Raw genomic sequence first — 16,696 nt, 5'->3', positions numbered from 1 at the left:
AGTCTGAATTTTATGTTCAGGATCAGGGAGCATGAATTTATTCAGCAAGAGTTACTGCCTAAAGGAGGTTTTTCGACTTTACATAACCACAGATATAACACACTGAAAGTATAAAGAATGACGGGGAAAACTGAGTGGGGTTCAGAGATATTAGGGGGAGGACAAGGGCGAAGAGAGTGTAAAGTGCTGTTTATTTTAAATTTACCTTTTATTTCATAATGGCTGGGACTTTTTTTTGCCTTACATAATTACTTAAGAGTTTCACTGCAACTGGGTAACTTCAGTGGAAAGAAGGAATAACCAGACTACAAACTCTAATTTAAATACGCAGTTGTACTAGATAACAAAGACTCGAGTTATGAACAGTATGGCTGTTCTCAGTGCGTTACATCTCCAAAAACTGGCAGTGCACCAGCTTATTAAGTTCCCTGTTCTGGCTAGGGCAGGTCATCAAGGGACCACAACTGAACAGAGACTTTTATGTGGAGAGTTGAGTCAGGTAGAGGACAAATCTCAGTTAGTTGGAACTAATAGACACGCTTCTAAGTAACAGTTCTCCTCTTCTAGAGGATAGACAGCTTTAATCTCAGAGGGATTCAACAACGTTCTCACAGTTTTTTATGGGACTAAACTATGTGGTAAAACCAAAAACTCTTAACTTGGAATGTCTTGGGATGCCTTTAACTACAAAACCATCCACCCTCTGAGATAATGTTTTTTTCTTGTGAAGCAGAGGATGCAGCAAGGCAGAAGGACAGAGAAAGAGTACTGATGAGTAGCAAGAACGATGTGTTCTCAAGATGCTGGAAGGGTGTGGGGGAAAGGGCTCCAAGAGGCATATCTATGGTTTTGACTAAGGCAAAACTAGATACAATTAACTTTTTTGTAGGCTGGATAATACAGAAAGATAGGAGGATTCAAACAGGAAAGGCAAAGGAGAAAAGTGTTCGGGTAAAGTCCTTTTGTGGGAACCCAGCAGAGACTGAAAGATTGACTCAGCTTCTTGGTGAGCAGAGGGCACTTACTGCTGAGTTCTGCATGCTGCTGTGGAGGGTGGCTTTCACGCTTGTGACAGATCACTACAATCTAGAAACCATGCTAAGGATTCCCTTCTCATGGGAAGCCTGCCTGCAAACCCCAAACGAGATGAAAAGAGGTACCTCATAGCATAGAATTTCTTAATTATAGGCAAAAGAAAACTTTAAAGGCTTTTTATTTTTTTTTTAAAAAAGAGGTGGGGGGGAGATAATTGTCAACAGAGAGCTTGGGAAAGCCAGTATTTCATCAACAAATACACAAAATTAAGACAGAGCCTTGGAAAGTCCCTGGTAAGCTCTGTGCTCATTTATGATGATATTTTGCAGGGAACTTCCATTCTGAAATAATGGAAGTATTATTATGTGAATTAAACCTAAATCTTTAAACCAGGCAACTTTTTTTATAATTTACTTTGGAAGCACTGCTTTTTGTTAAGCTTTCATAAAACATCCTTAAATTACATGTTCTGACTTTGCTAATGTTGCTCTCCATTCCCTAATAATCAGACGGAAAAGTGCGGCATCAGGGAAGAGTCCATGGTTTGCTCTTGTTCCTCAGTAGGCTGAAATGGAAAATAGATGCCAATCATAATACCAAATGCACTTGGGTGCCTGGAGACAGGTTGTGTTTCCACGTTTTGCAGAACATGATGAAATATACTTTCCTGCTGAAAGCTATGCCCAGTGAAGGAAAGCATATGAAGTATGTGCTAAAAAACAGGAGTACCCAAAATCCTTCATTGCTTTAACTAACCTAGGCCTTTGTATCGGAGACTCCTCCCCCAACCCTTTTTTTTTCTTTTTCTTTTTTTTTTTCCTGATAGGAAAGGGTTGGCTCCATTTATCTTACTCCTGGTCTTTGTCTTGGGCTTGAAATTGAATTTTCAGAACATAAAAATGTCCTTTTTTCTTTTTCTCACTACATTTGACAACATCTGAAGTTTTTTTGTTCACACGCTCTCGCCAAATATTTTAAATTTAATAATGTGTTGCTGCAGCATCTTAGCTTGTCTGTCTCGGACCATAAACCAGCAGTCCAGAGTAGTTAAAAACTGACCTGGTTGCAAATGTTGAATACCATCTCCACAGATAACAGTTTTCTTGTGCATGTTACTGCTTATTGATTTATTTTCCGATGAGTTGTATGTAAGTGAAGGTGCTTCCACTCCTATAGAACTTTTTAAATCTGCAAGTATTTTCTCTCAGCACTCGGCAGGCAAAGGTTTTTGCGTTTGTGAGGCCTTTGTATTTTCTTCTGCCATGGTTCTGTGTTTCCCCCAGTGGCTGCGTTAGGAAGGTTGAGCCAATCCTTGCCTGCAGAGGTGCGTGTAGGCTAACCGCTTACCATGCATCGAGAAGGAGTCCCTGAAAAGAAAGGGGTTGGCATTACCTTATCCTGCTGCTGACTGCCCAAACTCTGACCTGTTTTGACAGAGATCTTTCTACATAGCAGGAGCACTGAACAAAAGACAAAACCTCTGTGTTGGAGATTTTGTTTTCCTCAAAATGGATGCTTTTCTACCATGTGCAAACATGGTGCTTCCTGTAAAGTAACCTGTATTAGCCTATTGGGGGCTATTCATTTCAAGGGAGTTTTTTGTTTGAAAAAAAAAAAAAAAGAAAAAAGGTACAATACAGTACATTATGTAGAAGACCCCATCAAAATACCATGCTTTCTGTCTCTGTGCTGGGTGTTTCTGTAATTACACCCCACATCACTGGACCAGACACAGCTTCAGCTGTGAGGAGGTTTTTACTTTCTCTGTTTTCTTGGTGGTCACAAACACGTTGACCTAGGGCGAGTGGTTTGTCATTGTTAAATGTGTTGGCACAGCTCAGTCCTGCAGGAAGCGTTTGCTGTTGGAGAGGATGGAGCTGCCCCCCACCCCGCAGCACTGGCAAGCTGGGTGACACTGGGTGACTTGCATCCCCCTCACACAGCAGCTAACAGCATGCATGGTTTTGGTTGTGGATGGCGGGGAGCTCAGCTCAGAGACTTCCCTGGAGAGGGGACCAGGTTTCCCAAGTTCAGCGATGGTGGTAGGTGTAATGGGAAGATCTGTGGGATGCTGGCTGCCCCTTCCTGGTCCCATGGCTAGTTCTCTTCCAGTGCTGCAAGGTGGTCCCATCCCTGTCCTTCGGAAGTGTGGTGGTGAGCACTCACGTGTGTGACAGTGCCTTGGCACGGCTCATGTACCCCGCTCACGTTCAGTGCAGGAACGGGGCTGCCCGAGCAGGTGGTGGAGCAGGGAGGAATCCCCCTGGAGACGAGACCCGCTGCCTCTCCTGGGAGCTGTGTCCTGCATGGCACTGCTGCTGCCTGGGGACGCTTCTGCGGGGTAAGCCCTTATTTTTGGTTTGGTTGGTGTGTTCCATGGCTTTTTGTTTTGTTCTGTTTTACTTTATTCCCCCCCCCCCGAGCTTTGGCAGCGGCCCCCGGTGCACAGGGCCCAGCTGAGGCCCCGGGTGCTGGTGGCTTCGTGCGCACGGAGGGGAGGGAGGTTCCACCTGCTGCGTTAAACCGTGCCTGGGGCTGGTGGCCCAGGGCAGCCGCTGGTGGGGGCGCTGTCACCTGGGGGGTATTTTGGTGGGCATTTTTTGTTCTTCTTGTTGTTTTGTTTGGGGTTTTGTTAGTTTGGGGGTGCGTTTGCGCTGCGGGTAGAGTTTTGGAGCAAGAGGCCCGGGCAGCACCCGGAGTAGCCCAACGCAAAGGCGACAAGGCGGTTTTGCAAGGTGTGTGGCGGTGGCTTGGCGAGCGGCTCCAGCCCGCGGCGGCCCGGCCCCTGCGGCGGCAGCAGCGCCGGGGGGAGCGGGCGGCGGCGGCGGCTCATCCGCTGGGCGGCGGCGCCACCTGGCGGCGGCGGGCGGAGCGGCGGCGCCGGGTGCTCCCCCTTGCCCCTCCTCCTCCGCCTGCCCGCCAGCCCTGCAGTCCGCGGCTGCCCGGTGCCTGCTTGCTGCCGAGCCAGGGGCTGACACGCGCACGCAGGGAAAATAACAGCGCTCTCCGTGACGGTGAAAATACCAGTTTTCTCGTAGGCGGTGTACTGTTGAAAATCTGGTTTAACTGTGCTCTTGGGGACACGACAGCGGGCAACGGTGTGTTCGTGGCAGGAAGATGTCAAATGTGCTGCACAGGGTGATAAATTTGTAGGGTGGGATTTTAACTGAAAGCATTACCTGTATGCAGGTGAAGGTGCCAAGGTGAAGCATGCCTTAGTAGTGCTGAGTGTATTCCTTAATTCATGGGGATAGGTGATTCCCTTAGCCCCGTAACCTCTCTTGTAACTCCTCGGAGTCACGTCGGAAGCTGTGTGTTTTGATGAAAGAATGAAAACTGAAATTGGTTTGATGCAATGTCTGTGCAGTAAAGACTAATTATCACCTGGACTTTGTGTGTAGTCAGGTGTGCGAGTGGATTAAGTAATGGATTAAATGTGTCTTAGTGAATAGATTTAAAATGATTCTGACTTTGAAGAGGATTTTGAAAACACTTTTTTTTTTCCTGACGTTGGCCTAATCTCTTTGCCAGAGTAATTGTGGCAGTAAGTACTTTTGTGTGTGATGCTACTGGGGATACATGCATATGCACACACCGTGTAATTGTTTATCTCTCGTTTTGGAAATACCTGCACAAACATCTGGTTTTCTGTATGATTCTCAGCTATGTAAGAATCTGAATTAACCAGATTAATGTCTTAAACCCATTCTCCTTTAGGCAAGTCTTATTTTTGTCTGGAAGCAGTCTTAAGGAGTCAGCTGTGGTTGGGATGGTGGGTGTCCTGCCTTTTGTGGCAGGAGAGTGTGGAAAAATGGCGAGTAATTGATATAGGTGATCTGAGGGGCTCTGCCTTTATTGGTATCTTAATTCTCCTCCTTTTTTTTTTTGTTTTTTCCTCTTTCTTTTTTTTTTTTTCCTGTGGAGTTTAACATGCATAACAGACCCTGCAACTGATACAGGTCTCGGGCGGTGGGGTGGGGAGGTGCTTTGGTTATCTCAGTTCCCTTTATCCGTCCCCATTGCATTGTTTAGCCCTGCTGGAGTGTCTCTGACCAGACCTGTGTGTGCTGCTGGGAAAGCAGATGGCCTTCCTGAGTTTCCAGAAAATTGGGTCCCCATAAGACCTGACCGCTGGGGAATAATTAACACTTAAGCTCCTGAGGGGAGGTGTCAGTACTGCTTCCAGCAAAAATACACCAGGCCCCAGCCCTCACCCAAGAACTGACGCAGCTTGTTCCTTGTTCCCAGCAGTGTGCTCCTCCAGCCTGCCAGGTTTGCGTGTCTGAGCTTTGCACCGAAGCGGCAGGCATCTTTCTGTTTAAGGACACCTCATATAGATAGCCGATCACCGACACTTTAAAATCTTCCTTTGTTAATCCTGCGGCAGGCGCAGGGATTTTTTATGCTGCTTTCTAGGGGCTTGCTCTCAATATGGAGGCAAGAGACGTCAGTGAAGTTCACTGAGCCTCTCGCCCAAAATGGTGTTTGCAGGCTGCTGCAGGTACACATGTAGAAGTTCTTATCCAGCAAACTCAAGTTTGTAAGTTGCCCTTAAGCATACTTTCCTGCTTGGTTGTAAGGTGCATAACAGAATGAGGGCTGTGGCAAGGAGAAAAAGCTGAAGTACTCTCCAGCCCTTCTGGATGTGTGTGTGTGTTTTAATCCTTTTGAAAAGGAGAAATTCCAAATTAAGCCAGCCTGTGGCAGTGTTTTTCAGCATTTCTTTTGCTTCTGTTGCATTTAAAGCTTAAGCCTTAGTGCTAATTGGAAAAGTTGGCAGGCTTGCCATGTGCTATATGCAATAGTTAATTTCAGTATTTAATAACGTTTTAGCATTAAAACAAAGCTCTTTATTTATTAAAATGAGTTTGTGATATAAATAATCAAGACTCACAGGTGCAGAATTACTATTTTGTTGTTTATGAAGCTTATTTTAAGGTTGCTGTTGCCATTTTTCAAATGGATTTGATTTCTTCCCCCATCCTCCTTTAGCATAACAATGTTTGTATTATTTGAAAGATTCATTAAAACACATTTGCAGCTGGTTCTTCCTTTTTCAACACGTTTTTGAGACATTCCCTTGTTTCCTGACCTTTCTGAGCTACATCGTGCACCGTGGGATGATTCTCATCTGACTTCCTTTCCAAACAGAAGGCTTCCTCTTTTATGAAATGGGAAGCCTATACACCAGTGATGAATAGATGCTGAAATTTATTTATTTGTCTTTTAAATTACATCTTAAAAGTTGGGATTTTTTTCCCTTTACGTTTTTTTCCAGATTAGTGAGACTTCAAAAAACAAGAATTTAAGTGAGCCCGGAACTTTGGTGCTCTTGTGAGCTCTCAAGTTTATCTCTCAGTATAAAAGGAAAAGTGTCACGAAAAATGCTTAAACTCCAAATCCCTTTTAGAGTGCATTTTGCCTGCAGGCAGCTGCCCTTTCTGCCGCTGTGCTGGTGGCAGTAGGTTCCAGCCTGCTTTGTCTGTTAGCTCTTCAAGGGGATTATGGAAGTTGCCAGTAAATGGCTGATGTCTTTAGTGATCTGTGTAAGGCTGTCACAGAGTTGTTTCAAGCCAGGTCTGAAAGGCCTTTTACTTTGCTGGAAGTGCCTCCCATAGTTATTGTTACCGTTTCCTCTGTTCCTACACAAAGGAGCAAGGGAGGACACAGGAAAGAAAAGGAAGGGGAAAGGAAAGGCTGCTCACCTAGCAATTAGCTAACCTGCAAATACCCCTGCCATGCGTGGTCAGTAGGAGCCAGAGGCTGGGTGGAGGGGAGCTGGGTCTGGCAGGCAGGACCCGAGTATCTTCTCTCGAGGCCTCTGGCTCAGGGCTGTAGGTTGTGTGGTGTGCACACAGCACGTTTAGTGCAGTTCAGCTGCAGCTGGGACCGAGTCAGTGGCCTTGGCCAAGTGGCCAGAGGCTGCCTTTGTGCATGCAGTCCCATCCTCCCTGGGAGCTCCGGTTCCCTTTGGTCCATCCAGGGCAGAGCTGTTCAACCTTTGATCTATCAGTAGCTTAGAGCCTTCCTATACCTTGAGGAAACTCTGCATGTCCCACATCCTGCTGGGCTCAGCCCCTCATCTGCCCTGCCGCATCCTTGTGACACCACATAGTGGAGGCAACTATGATCCAGCAATGTCACCCCTCACCAAGGGCATCCAGTTTCCAGTGATGATAGTTCAGTTTGTATAGCATATGTCTTAGATTTGATCTGACTTGCTTTTCCTATTCCAGCCCTGTTTTCTTCCATTCTCTTTCCAAAGCCCTCTTTCCTCTGAAAGCCTGAAAAAAATTGCTAACACGAGGAAGTAGATTTTCTGTCCAAGTACAGTATAAGTGCATACTTTACATACTTGAAATACTTATAATCTAAGTTCACCTTTCCATGATGTGCCACTGTATTTGATGTGACTGACATGCACAGTAGTGGTCCTTAACTGCCTTAAGCCTGTGAACTTAGTTGGTAGCGTGGCCTTCAGCAGGAGAAACAAGGTAAATTAGGTCATGCAGAGCTCCTTATTTCCATAACAGGGGTAGCACAGTTACCATGCTGGGCTTGCTGGCTGTAGCTTAGGTATTTCTGCAGAATGCTAGCCTACAGCACAGCTGTACCCTCTGTTTTTAGACTGAGCAGCTCTAGTAAAGAGCTTTATGATGTATGGCAATATGCTACCCACACTTAACAAATGATAGGGGAAATGAAATACTGGATGAGGAATGTTAAGCTATATGGAGTGGCTGCCAGTCTGCAGTCCTGGCCTGGAAAGCCTCTTTCTCCTTAATGCATTTGAAGGAAGAGGAACAGGTGGCAGTCAAGAATATGCTCTGGAGCAGACATTGTGGCAAGTCCGACTGTTGGAACGAAAGGGAAAATTTCCAGGAAGATTTACAACTGTTTGGGTCTATGTTTGGAGTGGATGTACAGGCGGGCTGCCACTTGCTTTTAAAAAAAAAAAAAAAAAAAGTAATATTTAAAAATCTGAGTCATAATTTTCCATCTCCTCTGCAAGTAGTTCTGATCGATCAAAACCAATTGCACTTACCTTTCTGTGCCTTAGACTAAAAAAAGAGAGGGGGGGGGGAAAAAGTAAATAAAAGAATCAAAACCTAAGAAAACACAACAGCCTCTGCCCAGATCCAGCCCTCTCAAATGTTATTATGTATCCTGCTGTGTTAATGGTCTTGCACCCTTTCTTTTTCTTCCTTCTACCTGCACCAAACTTCACAGGCAGGGCCACACAGGGAGAAATGCCTAGCAGCTACAGAGCATACTGGATGTGCTCCGCTTAGGTTTTGGACCAGTTCATACTGTATTGCTATTAACTCTGGAATTGTGACAAAGCTGTATTACGAGTCAAATTGCTATCATCTGGCCTAATCACTTCCTAATTTTGCAGAGCATTCCAGGGGTTTTATATCCCATAATTTTCTTTAAGTATATTATGAGCAGCAACATTTGAGGCAATGCCAAATTGTACAGTTTTCATTTTGGCAAGCAGTCCTTGCAAATGTTTTCATATTGGTCCTATGTATGTATTCATCTCTCCTTCTATTTTACCTGTAATTTATAGGTGAGCACTTTCCAGGATCCAGACAGTGATGTGGAGCTGTGAAGGTGCCTGTACATTTTAAGCTGATAATACTGCCTTTGCTCTGGTTTAGTCGGTCAGTGGGAGTGATGGACCCTTTCCTCTGCATCCACTTACGCACTTTAGTGTTACATTCCTAAAGAAAGAAAGGCAGGTTTGAAGTTCTGTGAGCTGGGGGCACAGTTGCAAAAAGCCATGTGTGATGTGGACAACTGACTTTGGTTTCTCGGCACCATGCTTTGCCCAGCTGTAGCTGGAGCAGCCCTATGTGAGGTGGGAAGCCATGGGGATGCTCTGGAAGCTCACAGGGCAAAGAGGGGCTGTGGGGCATGGCTGGGAAGACCAGTCCCAGAAGGGACCGTGCTGGGGATGCGAGCAGGATGTGTCAACAACATGGGGATCGGATGCGTAGCTGCAGCCTTGCTGGGTGAGGCTGGACAGGCCGGTATCACCTCTTCTCAGGTCTTTAAAGCTTTCTTCTTAACCAGCAAAAGCCCCACTGAAGTCTTAACTATCCTTGAGTCAAGCTAGTGTGGGTGAAGGGTGAAAAAGGTACTTGGAAGCACTATTGATAACAGGAGCTACAGCTTCACCTGCAGATAAGTACACGTTATTTCATGGGGCTTTTCCCCTGCTGCTGGGCAGAGATTACTCTCATGGACCTCTGTGAGAAATACCGAGGTGAAAGGATTGGTAGGTTGTTGCTAGCTCTGCTGCTGTCCAGAATTCTGTGCACCGTATATATAATACCTTACAAAAAAATCACACTGAGGAGGTGCAGAGAGATGTGATGAACACTGGAAATGTCATGACAGTGGCACACTGCCAGCAGCAGCCATTTTACCCACACGTGCACTTTCACTTTGTTACGTGCTCTGCTCTGCTGTGGATGCTTTCCTTCCCTCACCTTCAAGTGCAGCCTGTGATTACTCTGGAAGGGTTGATACTGATAGCTGGGAGACAGATCCCAAAGCACCTGGCCCTAGAAGAGAGTTTGTGATTGGGCTTCAGCAGAAAGCTTTTTGCACTTGATGTGCACCTGTGTGAAGCTGAGGGTGATGAAAGGATACTATGTGAGGGGTGAATAATTTGCACATGGAGCTGCTCTTGCAGCCAGTGGGCCTTTGGGAGGCTTGTAGGATGGGTATCCTAGATAACAACAAAGCCAAATATCCTTCAAGGAAAAACTGCATGCAAGTAGCTGGAGTCGAAAAGTTAATTGTGAACTTTCAGACTTGTTTTTCCATCATGCCTCCAGTATCTAACAACGTGTACTTCAGCCTGACAGATTTTGGACCCAATACCCTTTCGCTACTAGTTCCCCAGTTACTTTGTTGGTGCCTATTTTCTGATTGTGCTTGAAATTCCAGTAACCTTGCTGACATGTGCATCTGTGGCTGTTCCAATGGGGGATGGTTTCAGGCCTCCCTTTTTTTAAAAAAAAAAAAAAAAAATTTTTAAAAGACCCTATTCCTTGAAGTGTGACATAACTCGAAAGCATTTCTGCTGTGTAAAGGAATTTGTAATTTTACTGAGCTAGGGAATACCTTGTAGAAAGGGGTCTTTCATGTCCTATACCATAACTGTTGTCAGACACAGATTTCATTCATCTTAAAAGGTTAAGGTTCAAATTTAATCAGCTAAAATTTTTGCTTTTTCCCCAGTCATGTCAGTGACCTTTCCAATTCTTTCCAAAATGCAAAATGAATGAAATCAATATCTCTGATGATAATAGAGATAATAATGTAAGAGCTCAGTGGGTTTTGTTTCCACAAGCAGCTGATCTCCTCCAAGACAGTACTGGAGAGATTAGTCAAATGGCGACCAGGGAGCATTAGGAGTGGTGGGCTTGGCTGGCCTGTCCCACTTTCATCCCCTGCGGTGTCCTCCAGTTCTGCAGAGGGAAGGGAGGCAAAAAATATAATGGGGCCCTTCAGCTGTTTGCACACTCACGGCATGGCAGTTGGATGTTCTAAGCATTCAACAGTGAGGGTAAAAAACACCTTGCAGGTAAAGTTGGAAATTGCAGAGGGTAAAGTTAGTGAAATGAAGCAGACGGGACTTGGGAACAAATCCATACGTTGTTCCAGCAATAGAGGAAAGCCTGAAAACAAGTGTACAAGAGAAACAGCTGAAAAATAGCATGATCATAAAAAAGGTTGAATTGAGGGCTCCAAGCATTAGTCATTTAATCATTGTGGCTGCAGTGGTAGTACCATTTGGGAAGAAAAGTGTGTGTGTGGGGGGGGGGGGGCGGGGGGAAGCGCTAAATTTCATTACTCTGGGGTGCCTAAAAGAATTAAAATTGCATTGGTCAGATAATAATTTCCCCTCCCTGGACCCACTCCCAAAACACAGAGATACAAAACTGCAGTTCTCTCTCTACTTGTGAGATCATGCTTCTTTGTAGTGAGCATCCTTTCCCAACAAATACTTGGTTGAAAGCTGACAGTTGCTCTCTTGCGTCCTTGGCCTGGAATTGTTGGCTGTGAGTTTGAAAAGTCAATGAGAAGTCATTTTAGGAACTATAAGGTTTAGATGTAGAAAAGGAGAATGGAGACTATGAATGCAAACTAGACCACAGGGCTGCTAGTTCTGATTGGTAAGTCCATGATCTGGGTTTATTTCCTAAATGCATGGTCTGGGTTTATTTGCTAAGGATGAAAGTATAGTGTTGTTAAAAATCTATAGCTGATTGATTGGAAGTGAAAAGGCAACTCCCCAACATCTAGCCACAACAAAAATAGAGGAAAAAAATGCTGGGAAGTAATAAGGAAAAGCAGTGTGGTGTAAAGAAGAAACATCTTGCTGATAATGTGGTGAAGGCAGGATTTCCTGGGGCTCCTGGGACTTGTTTTCTGTGTGCTCCCAGGCTGTGGTGCAGGATGGCATCGCTTCCCTTTTGCCCTGGCACAGCCGAAGTGAAACCTCTGTGGGGAGGGCTGAGCAGGCTGACTGATGAACTGCCTGCATCGACCAGTGTCTCAAGGAGCTGTGTTGGGTTGCTGCCCTGTTAAAAACCTCAAACCTCAGGCAAAAATACCATCAGTTCTAAAATTAGTCCAAGAGAAAGCAGGGGTATTAGTTGATCGTGTGCTTTCTACCCTTCAGTATCACCCTCTTACCTGCCAGTCTGACCTGTTCTGCAGTACTGAGTACTCCAGTCTAATCCTTGGTCATCTCTTTTTCGGAATTATTGGGGAGCTGGCATAGCTGCCTCTAAAAACATCTAACAAAGTATAAAGATGCGGCACGTGGCCTTGGGCTGTAAGATGACCTAAGAGGGTTTGTAGGAGTTGTCTCTCACCTTACAGCCACTTTTGCCACCACGCTGGGGATATGCCGAGTGATGCAGCCAGAGCGGAAAGCAGGGGAGATGGCAGGTAGCATGTGGAGTATGAAAACTAGACATGCGGGCAGCTAGAACAGGGGCCATGGCTGGTGTAAGACAAATCATCCTCTGCAAAACAGATACTGGGTCTCTTTGGACAGCCTGACCTATGCTCAGATGATAAACCTGCTGCTAAGGAGACTCACAGGCTCACCACTGAATGCTCCAGCAGTCCTTGCCTTAGCTAAGCACATAGGAAATTAGTACAAAAGGAAGTCTGGTTTTGGCATATGTCTACAATGCTGTTGTAGCGTATGGATATCAGCTTATGAGGGGTTTTGGTTTGCTGTGCTGGTAGAGTGAAGGCAAGGAGTAAGTCATGCTTTCTGCCTCCCTGTGAAAAGAATGAATTTTTATCATGTGTTGATAATCCGTGTTTTGTCCATACAGGTTTTACAGTCCAAGTGCTGTTCCACCTCTGCCCTTGACATTTATTCCACAAGCTGCAAACACACATAATAGTGTGGGTTTTTTTCTGTTCACTGTGAGTTTTCTTATGTGCAATTATATCTGATTGTTGTGATAGACTCCAGTGCTCAGGATGACATAATTCTTTTTGGAGCTTGGCGCTCCTGAGGAGGCTGCAGGCATTGGCCTGTCACCCTCCCGTCTTCCCTCAGCCATGTCAGGGACATTTAACTCTTCATATTTATTTTCTGGCTGGTTACTTTTCTGTTGCAGTTCTCTGAACTCCTTCTGACTTGTCCATATTTGCAGATCTGCACACACATTCTGGGGACATGGAGTATTTTTCTTGGACTTTCCTTTCAAAGGATAAAATACCTTTATTTTTTTCCCCCTGCCATACCCCATTGTATTGTGCATACTCTGGGCTCTTACATACTGGCTATTGCTATGGTATACGTATTTTGGTTTATATGTATCTATATATCTCTCTATATACATAAAAAATAAAGTGACCAGCATGGCCATCATGTGTTGTCTTCTGAGGGATAGTTTTAATTTTATTTTTATAAATTGTACATTTATTTGTGAAAGCTAAGCTGAAGAACCTCACGTAGTACACTCATATTTAACTTGCCATCTCTTGTAACATCTGTTATTTTCAACATTGCTGCTTCCCAGATTTCGCCCTCCCACTGCATGGGGTTTTTTGGATCGTTTCCCTTCACTTGTCTTAGCCTGCTTTTTTTCCCAGAATGAATCTCATTTGATTATTTTCAGACTGCATTTCTATTCTCTCCAAGTCCCTGTGCATTATTTCGTTGTCCCGTTATTTTTGCAGCTCCTCCAAATGCAATGTTTCCTGGCGATTTAAGTTACCGTGCTGTCTAGAGTCTCTTCTGGATCATTAGAGAAAATACCAAGTGAAATAGGACCTAATACAGGTCTTTGCAACATTGCACCTTCTTTCATTGTTATCCTTTGCTTTTATCATGATTTATTTGCAGCCAGTTTTCAAATCGAGCTACAGCATTCATCTCAAAGTGCAAATCACTATCAAATGTTTACTAAGAATCAAACACATCACATCTGCTCCTTTCCTATCGACTCTTAGTGCTATTAATGCTAGCCAGAAAAGGGGCCAATTTCTAGCCAGTTCTACACTTCTGAATAGAAATCATGGTTTCATTGTCCTCAGGCTTGTAGCCTGGTTTACTTTATAGGAAGCCTCATGAAATAAAACAGCTGTGCAGCCCATTCTGAAATTTGGTTTTGTGGAAAAACAGATCTAGGGAGGAAACAAATGCAGTTTATACATGTGAGGGGAGGAAAGAGAGCGAAGAGACAGGTGTGCATGGGGAAGGGGAGTCACTTCATCTGACTGTGTAAGATATGTAACTGAGTGATGGCAGTTACATATATTTCTGAAGAACTGGTTGAATCCCTGAATGTTCCTGTGTGTCTAGACCATGGCTTCCCATACAGGTAAGGGTTCCATGCTGTCCAGCTTTGCTCTCCCATGGGCAATGCCATCAATATTTGAAGCTATGGCCAAACTGAAGGCACGAGATGGGGTCAGCAGTCACCACCTAGCTAGGCACCTTGTACAATTCCTCTGCCTCAGCTGTTGGCCAGGTATCCATGCCACAGAAAAACTGTAACACTTCAGGGATGAGGTAAAAGGACCTTTCTCACTCTCCGGTAAAGAGGTAAATGGCTGTTTTGGGTAAGAAACAAAAGAATTGAGACAAACATGAGGACTGTAGGATAAAAAGTGAGAACATGCTTAGCCAAGAACTCTTTCAATGGGTAATGTGAGTTATAGTCCCTGGAGATCATGCAAAAGGCGTCCCATTCATGGCTTTTTGCTTCGACGTGGCCATAATAAAATCTTGAAAGTTTCTGGTGACAGTAATGCCTGTGTTGCACTGGTTAGAGCAATATTTTATACCAGTAATTTAAAAGGATTGTTAATACCCCTTTTCAGCTGGGGCAAGCGGCTGGAAGCATGCAGAAATAAATTTAACCTATTTTTCTAAAAAGGCGCTGCCTGTATTATTGGGTTGCATACCATCTCCTCCTGCTCTTGCCTGCATCCCCTCGTCTTCCTTGGCTTTTGCTACCTGCTCGCAGCCCAGCCTGGACCACCACCCATGACAGGGAGGATGGCACGTGGCAGCGTTTCAGCTTGGGTGTTGATTGATATCTGGAGTGTCAGGTCCTGGGTGGAGGGCAGGATAGGGCTAGGGGAAAGCTTAAGCTGTGCTTTGTGCTGGTGAAGAAGTGTGAGTTGGCCTGCAGGTGAAAAGTCTGTCCAAATCTCGAGGGAAGGGGATAGGGGTATGGCTTTGGGGTTTTTTTTTGTGTTTTGGTTTGGGGTTTTTTTTGGGTGTGTGTGTTTGTGTTTTGTTTTTTTTTGTTTTTTTTTTTTTTTGCTAGAAGTGCAGCTTGAGCAGTTAATACAAATATTGCTATTGAGGCTTCTGATCTAAGCTTTTAAAATTATTCCTAGTATGTTCAATACTGTTCGTGTGAGACATCAGAGGAATTAAATACAGCAAGATGCTGCGAAGAGGTTTTAGAAGCTGTGTTTTGTAATAACCTTACAAATTTTCATACGCTGTACTGACTGTGTGCCTTCAGCACTGTGGCAACTGCAGGCCGAGATACACCTGAGAAATGTCTTCATAGTTTTCCTGCTCTGTGCTACACTTCCTGCCTGGAAAATCCCTTCTCCTTTGATGGCTGCACTAAAGCAATAGGGCTAAAAGACCTGTAGCCACCGCGAGGTTTGCAGTCCCAGGCTTTATACTGGTGACTGCTGAGGACTGTGGTCTGACTCTCTGCTTAGTCCTCCTCCCCCGCTTCCCAAGTCCAGACCTAAAGACCAAGCCCAGACCTAACCTGTGCCACCTCACAGGCTGTACAACTTTGTCCTCTTTGCTGTAACATTGCAGTATGAAAATTTTGACCAAGTCAGAAATCATCAAGGAGTGTCAGAGGTACGCAGCAACCTGGGATAACGGTGTCTGCTGATGCACCCCTTCATCACGGCTGTACAGATGGACTAAGGAGTGGCCGGAGCCTCGGGGCTCTGAGGGCCACAAAAGCGGGGCTGGTGGTGGTCCCCCACCTCCCTCCTCTGCCCGCTCTGCTCAGCGTAGCCTGTAGGTTGGTTCAGTCTCTGCCGAGTACTCCTACAACCAACTGATTTGTTTTTGCTTTGCTGTATTATTTACTGCAGTGATCAAAGGAGCCACTCCTTGTGATCATAAAGAGAAGCCTGAAAATCTTATTTAAGAGCACAAATATTTTGGGCTTTGACAGATGTGCTTTGAAAATAACACAGATGTGCAGTGTCAGATTTCACTGCTGCATGCAGTGTCTTTGTTTCAAACTGTAAATTTGGCTAGTAGTGCTGGGCATGTGCTTTCCCAAAACCTTGCCTCCTGAAACACGGGAAAAACAAGTTTCTGGGTTGTGGGGGCTTTCCCCCCCTGAATTTCCCCCCTTAGAGGGTTTGAAAGGAAAATGCTCTTAGCAGAGTGCGCACTCAGCTCTGCAAGGCTGCAAATCTACGGGGTTATTTTTAACCTAATTACCTCAAATTAAACAAAAGCTTAAGAATTTTTTGCTTGAAATGAAGGCGAGGCTAAGTAGACTTCATTTGCAGTGAAACTCCAGCTGAAGACATGCTTCTTCCATTGTGCCGTGCAGAATAATGCCTGTGGCACTACGCTGAGCTAACGAGAACGGCGCGTGATTTTCTGAAGCACTGGCTTTTATGAGTTGATGCAAGAGGATATGCAGCTCTAGAGCAGTTCACTCCTTTCCCATTCTCACCCCTCCTGCAGATGTGGTGATCACTTTCGACTGGTGACACTTTAGATGGAGCATAGTCTCCTTACACTTGCCTGGCAGTGGCTCATTAACTGCATGCTAATTGAAACTGAAAGTTTGTCAGATGATTCAATTCAGTTACATGTTAAATGGATTCAGTGCAGTAAGCATTACTGCTGTGATGAAAATCTCTGTGGAGTTGAGTTGTGAACTGATTTGGAGGGATTCAACGGCTTCATCAGTGGCTCTGAGAGATTGGCATCAGGAGAGCTGGCAGAAGTAGCCATGCTCCCAGCAAAGCAAATCCTACTGTTCTCCTCTTTCACCCTAACAGCCTTAATTACTGCCCAGTGTGTTCCCTTTCCAGAACACGTGTTAAATAGATAAATTTACTCTGGAGAGCTGAGAAGCTCAGAAGAAAATGAGAAGATTCA

At 44.9% G+C, this 16,696-nt stretch overlaps 1 protein-coding gene across 4 annotated transcripts in view; it reads left to right on the top strand.

The window, feature by feature from the left end:
• Positions 1 to 16,696, top strand: part of ZNF516 (zinc finger protein 516) — a 124,636-nt gene that overhangs the window by 71,051 nt on the left and 36,889 nt on the right. The window lies entirely within an intron of this gene.

This window comes from Falco biarmicus, chromosome 3, assembly GCF_023638135.1.
Source record: "Falco biarmicus isolate bFalBia1 chromosome 3, bFalBia1.pri, whole genome shotgun sequence".
Lineage (NCBI taxonomy): Eukaryota > Metazoa > Chordata > Aves > Falconiformes > Falconidae > Falco > Falco biarmicus.
This window is presented reverse-complemented; position numbering and strand designations above follow the sequence as displayed.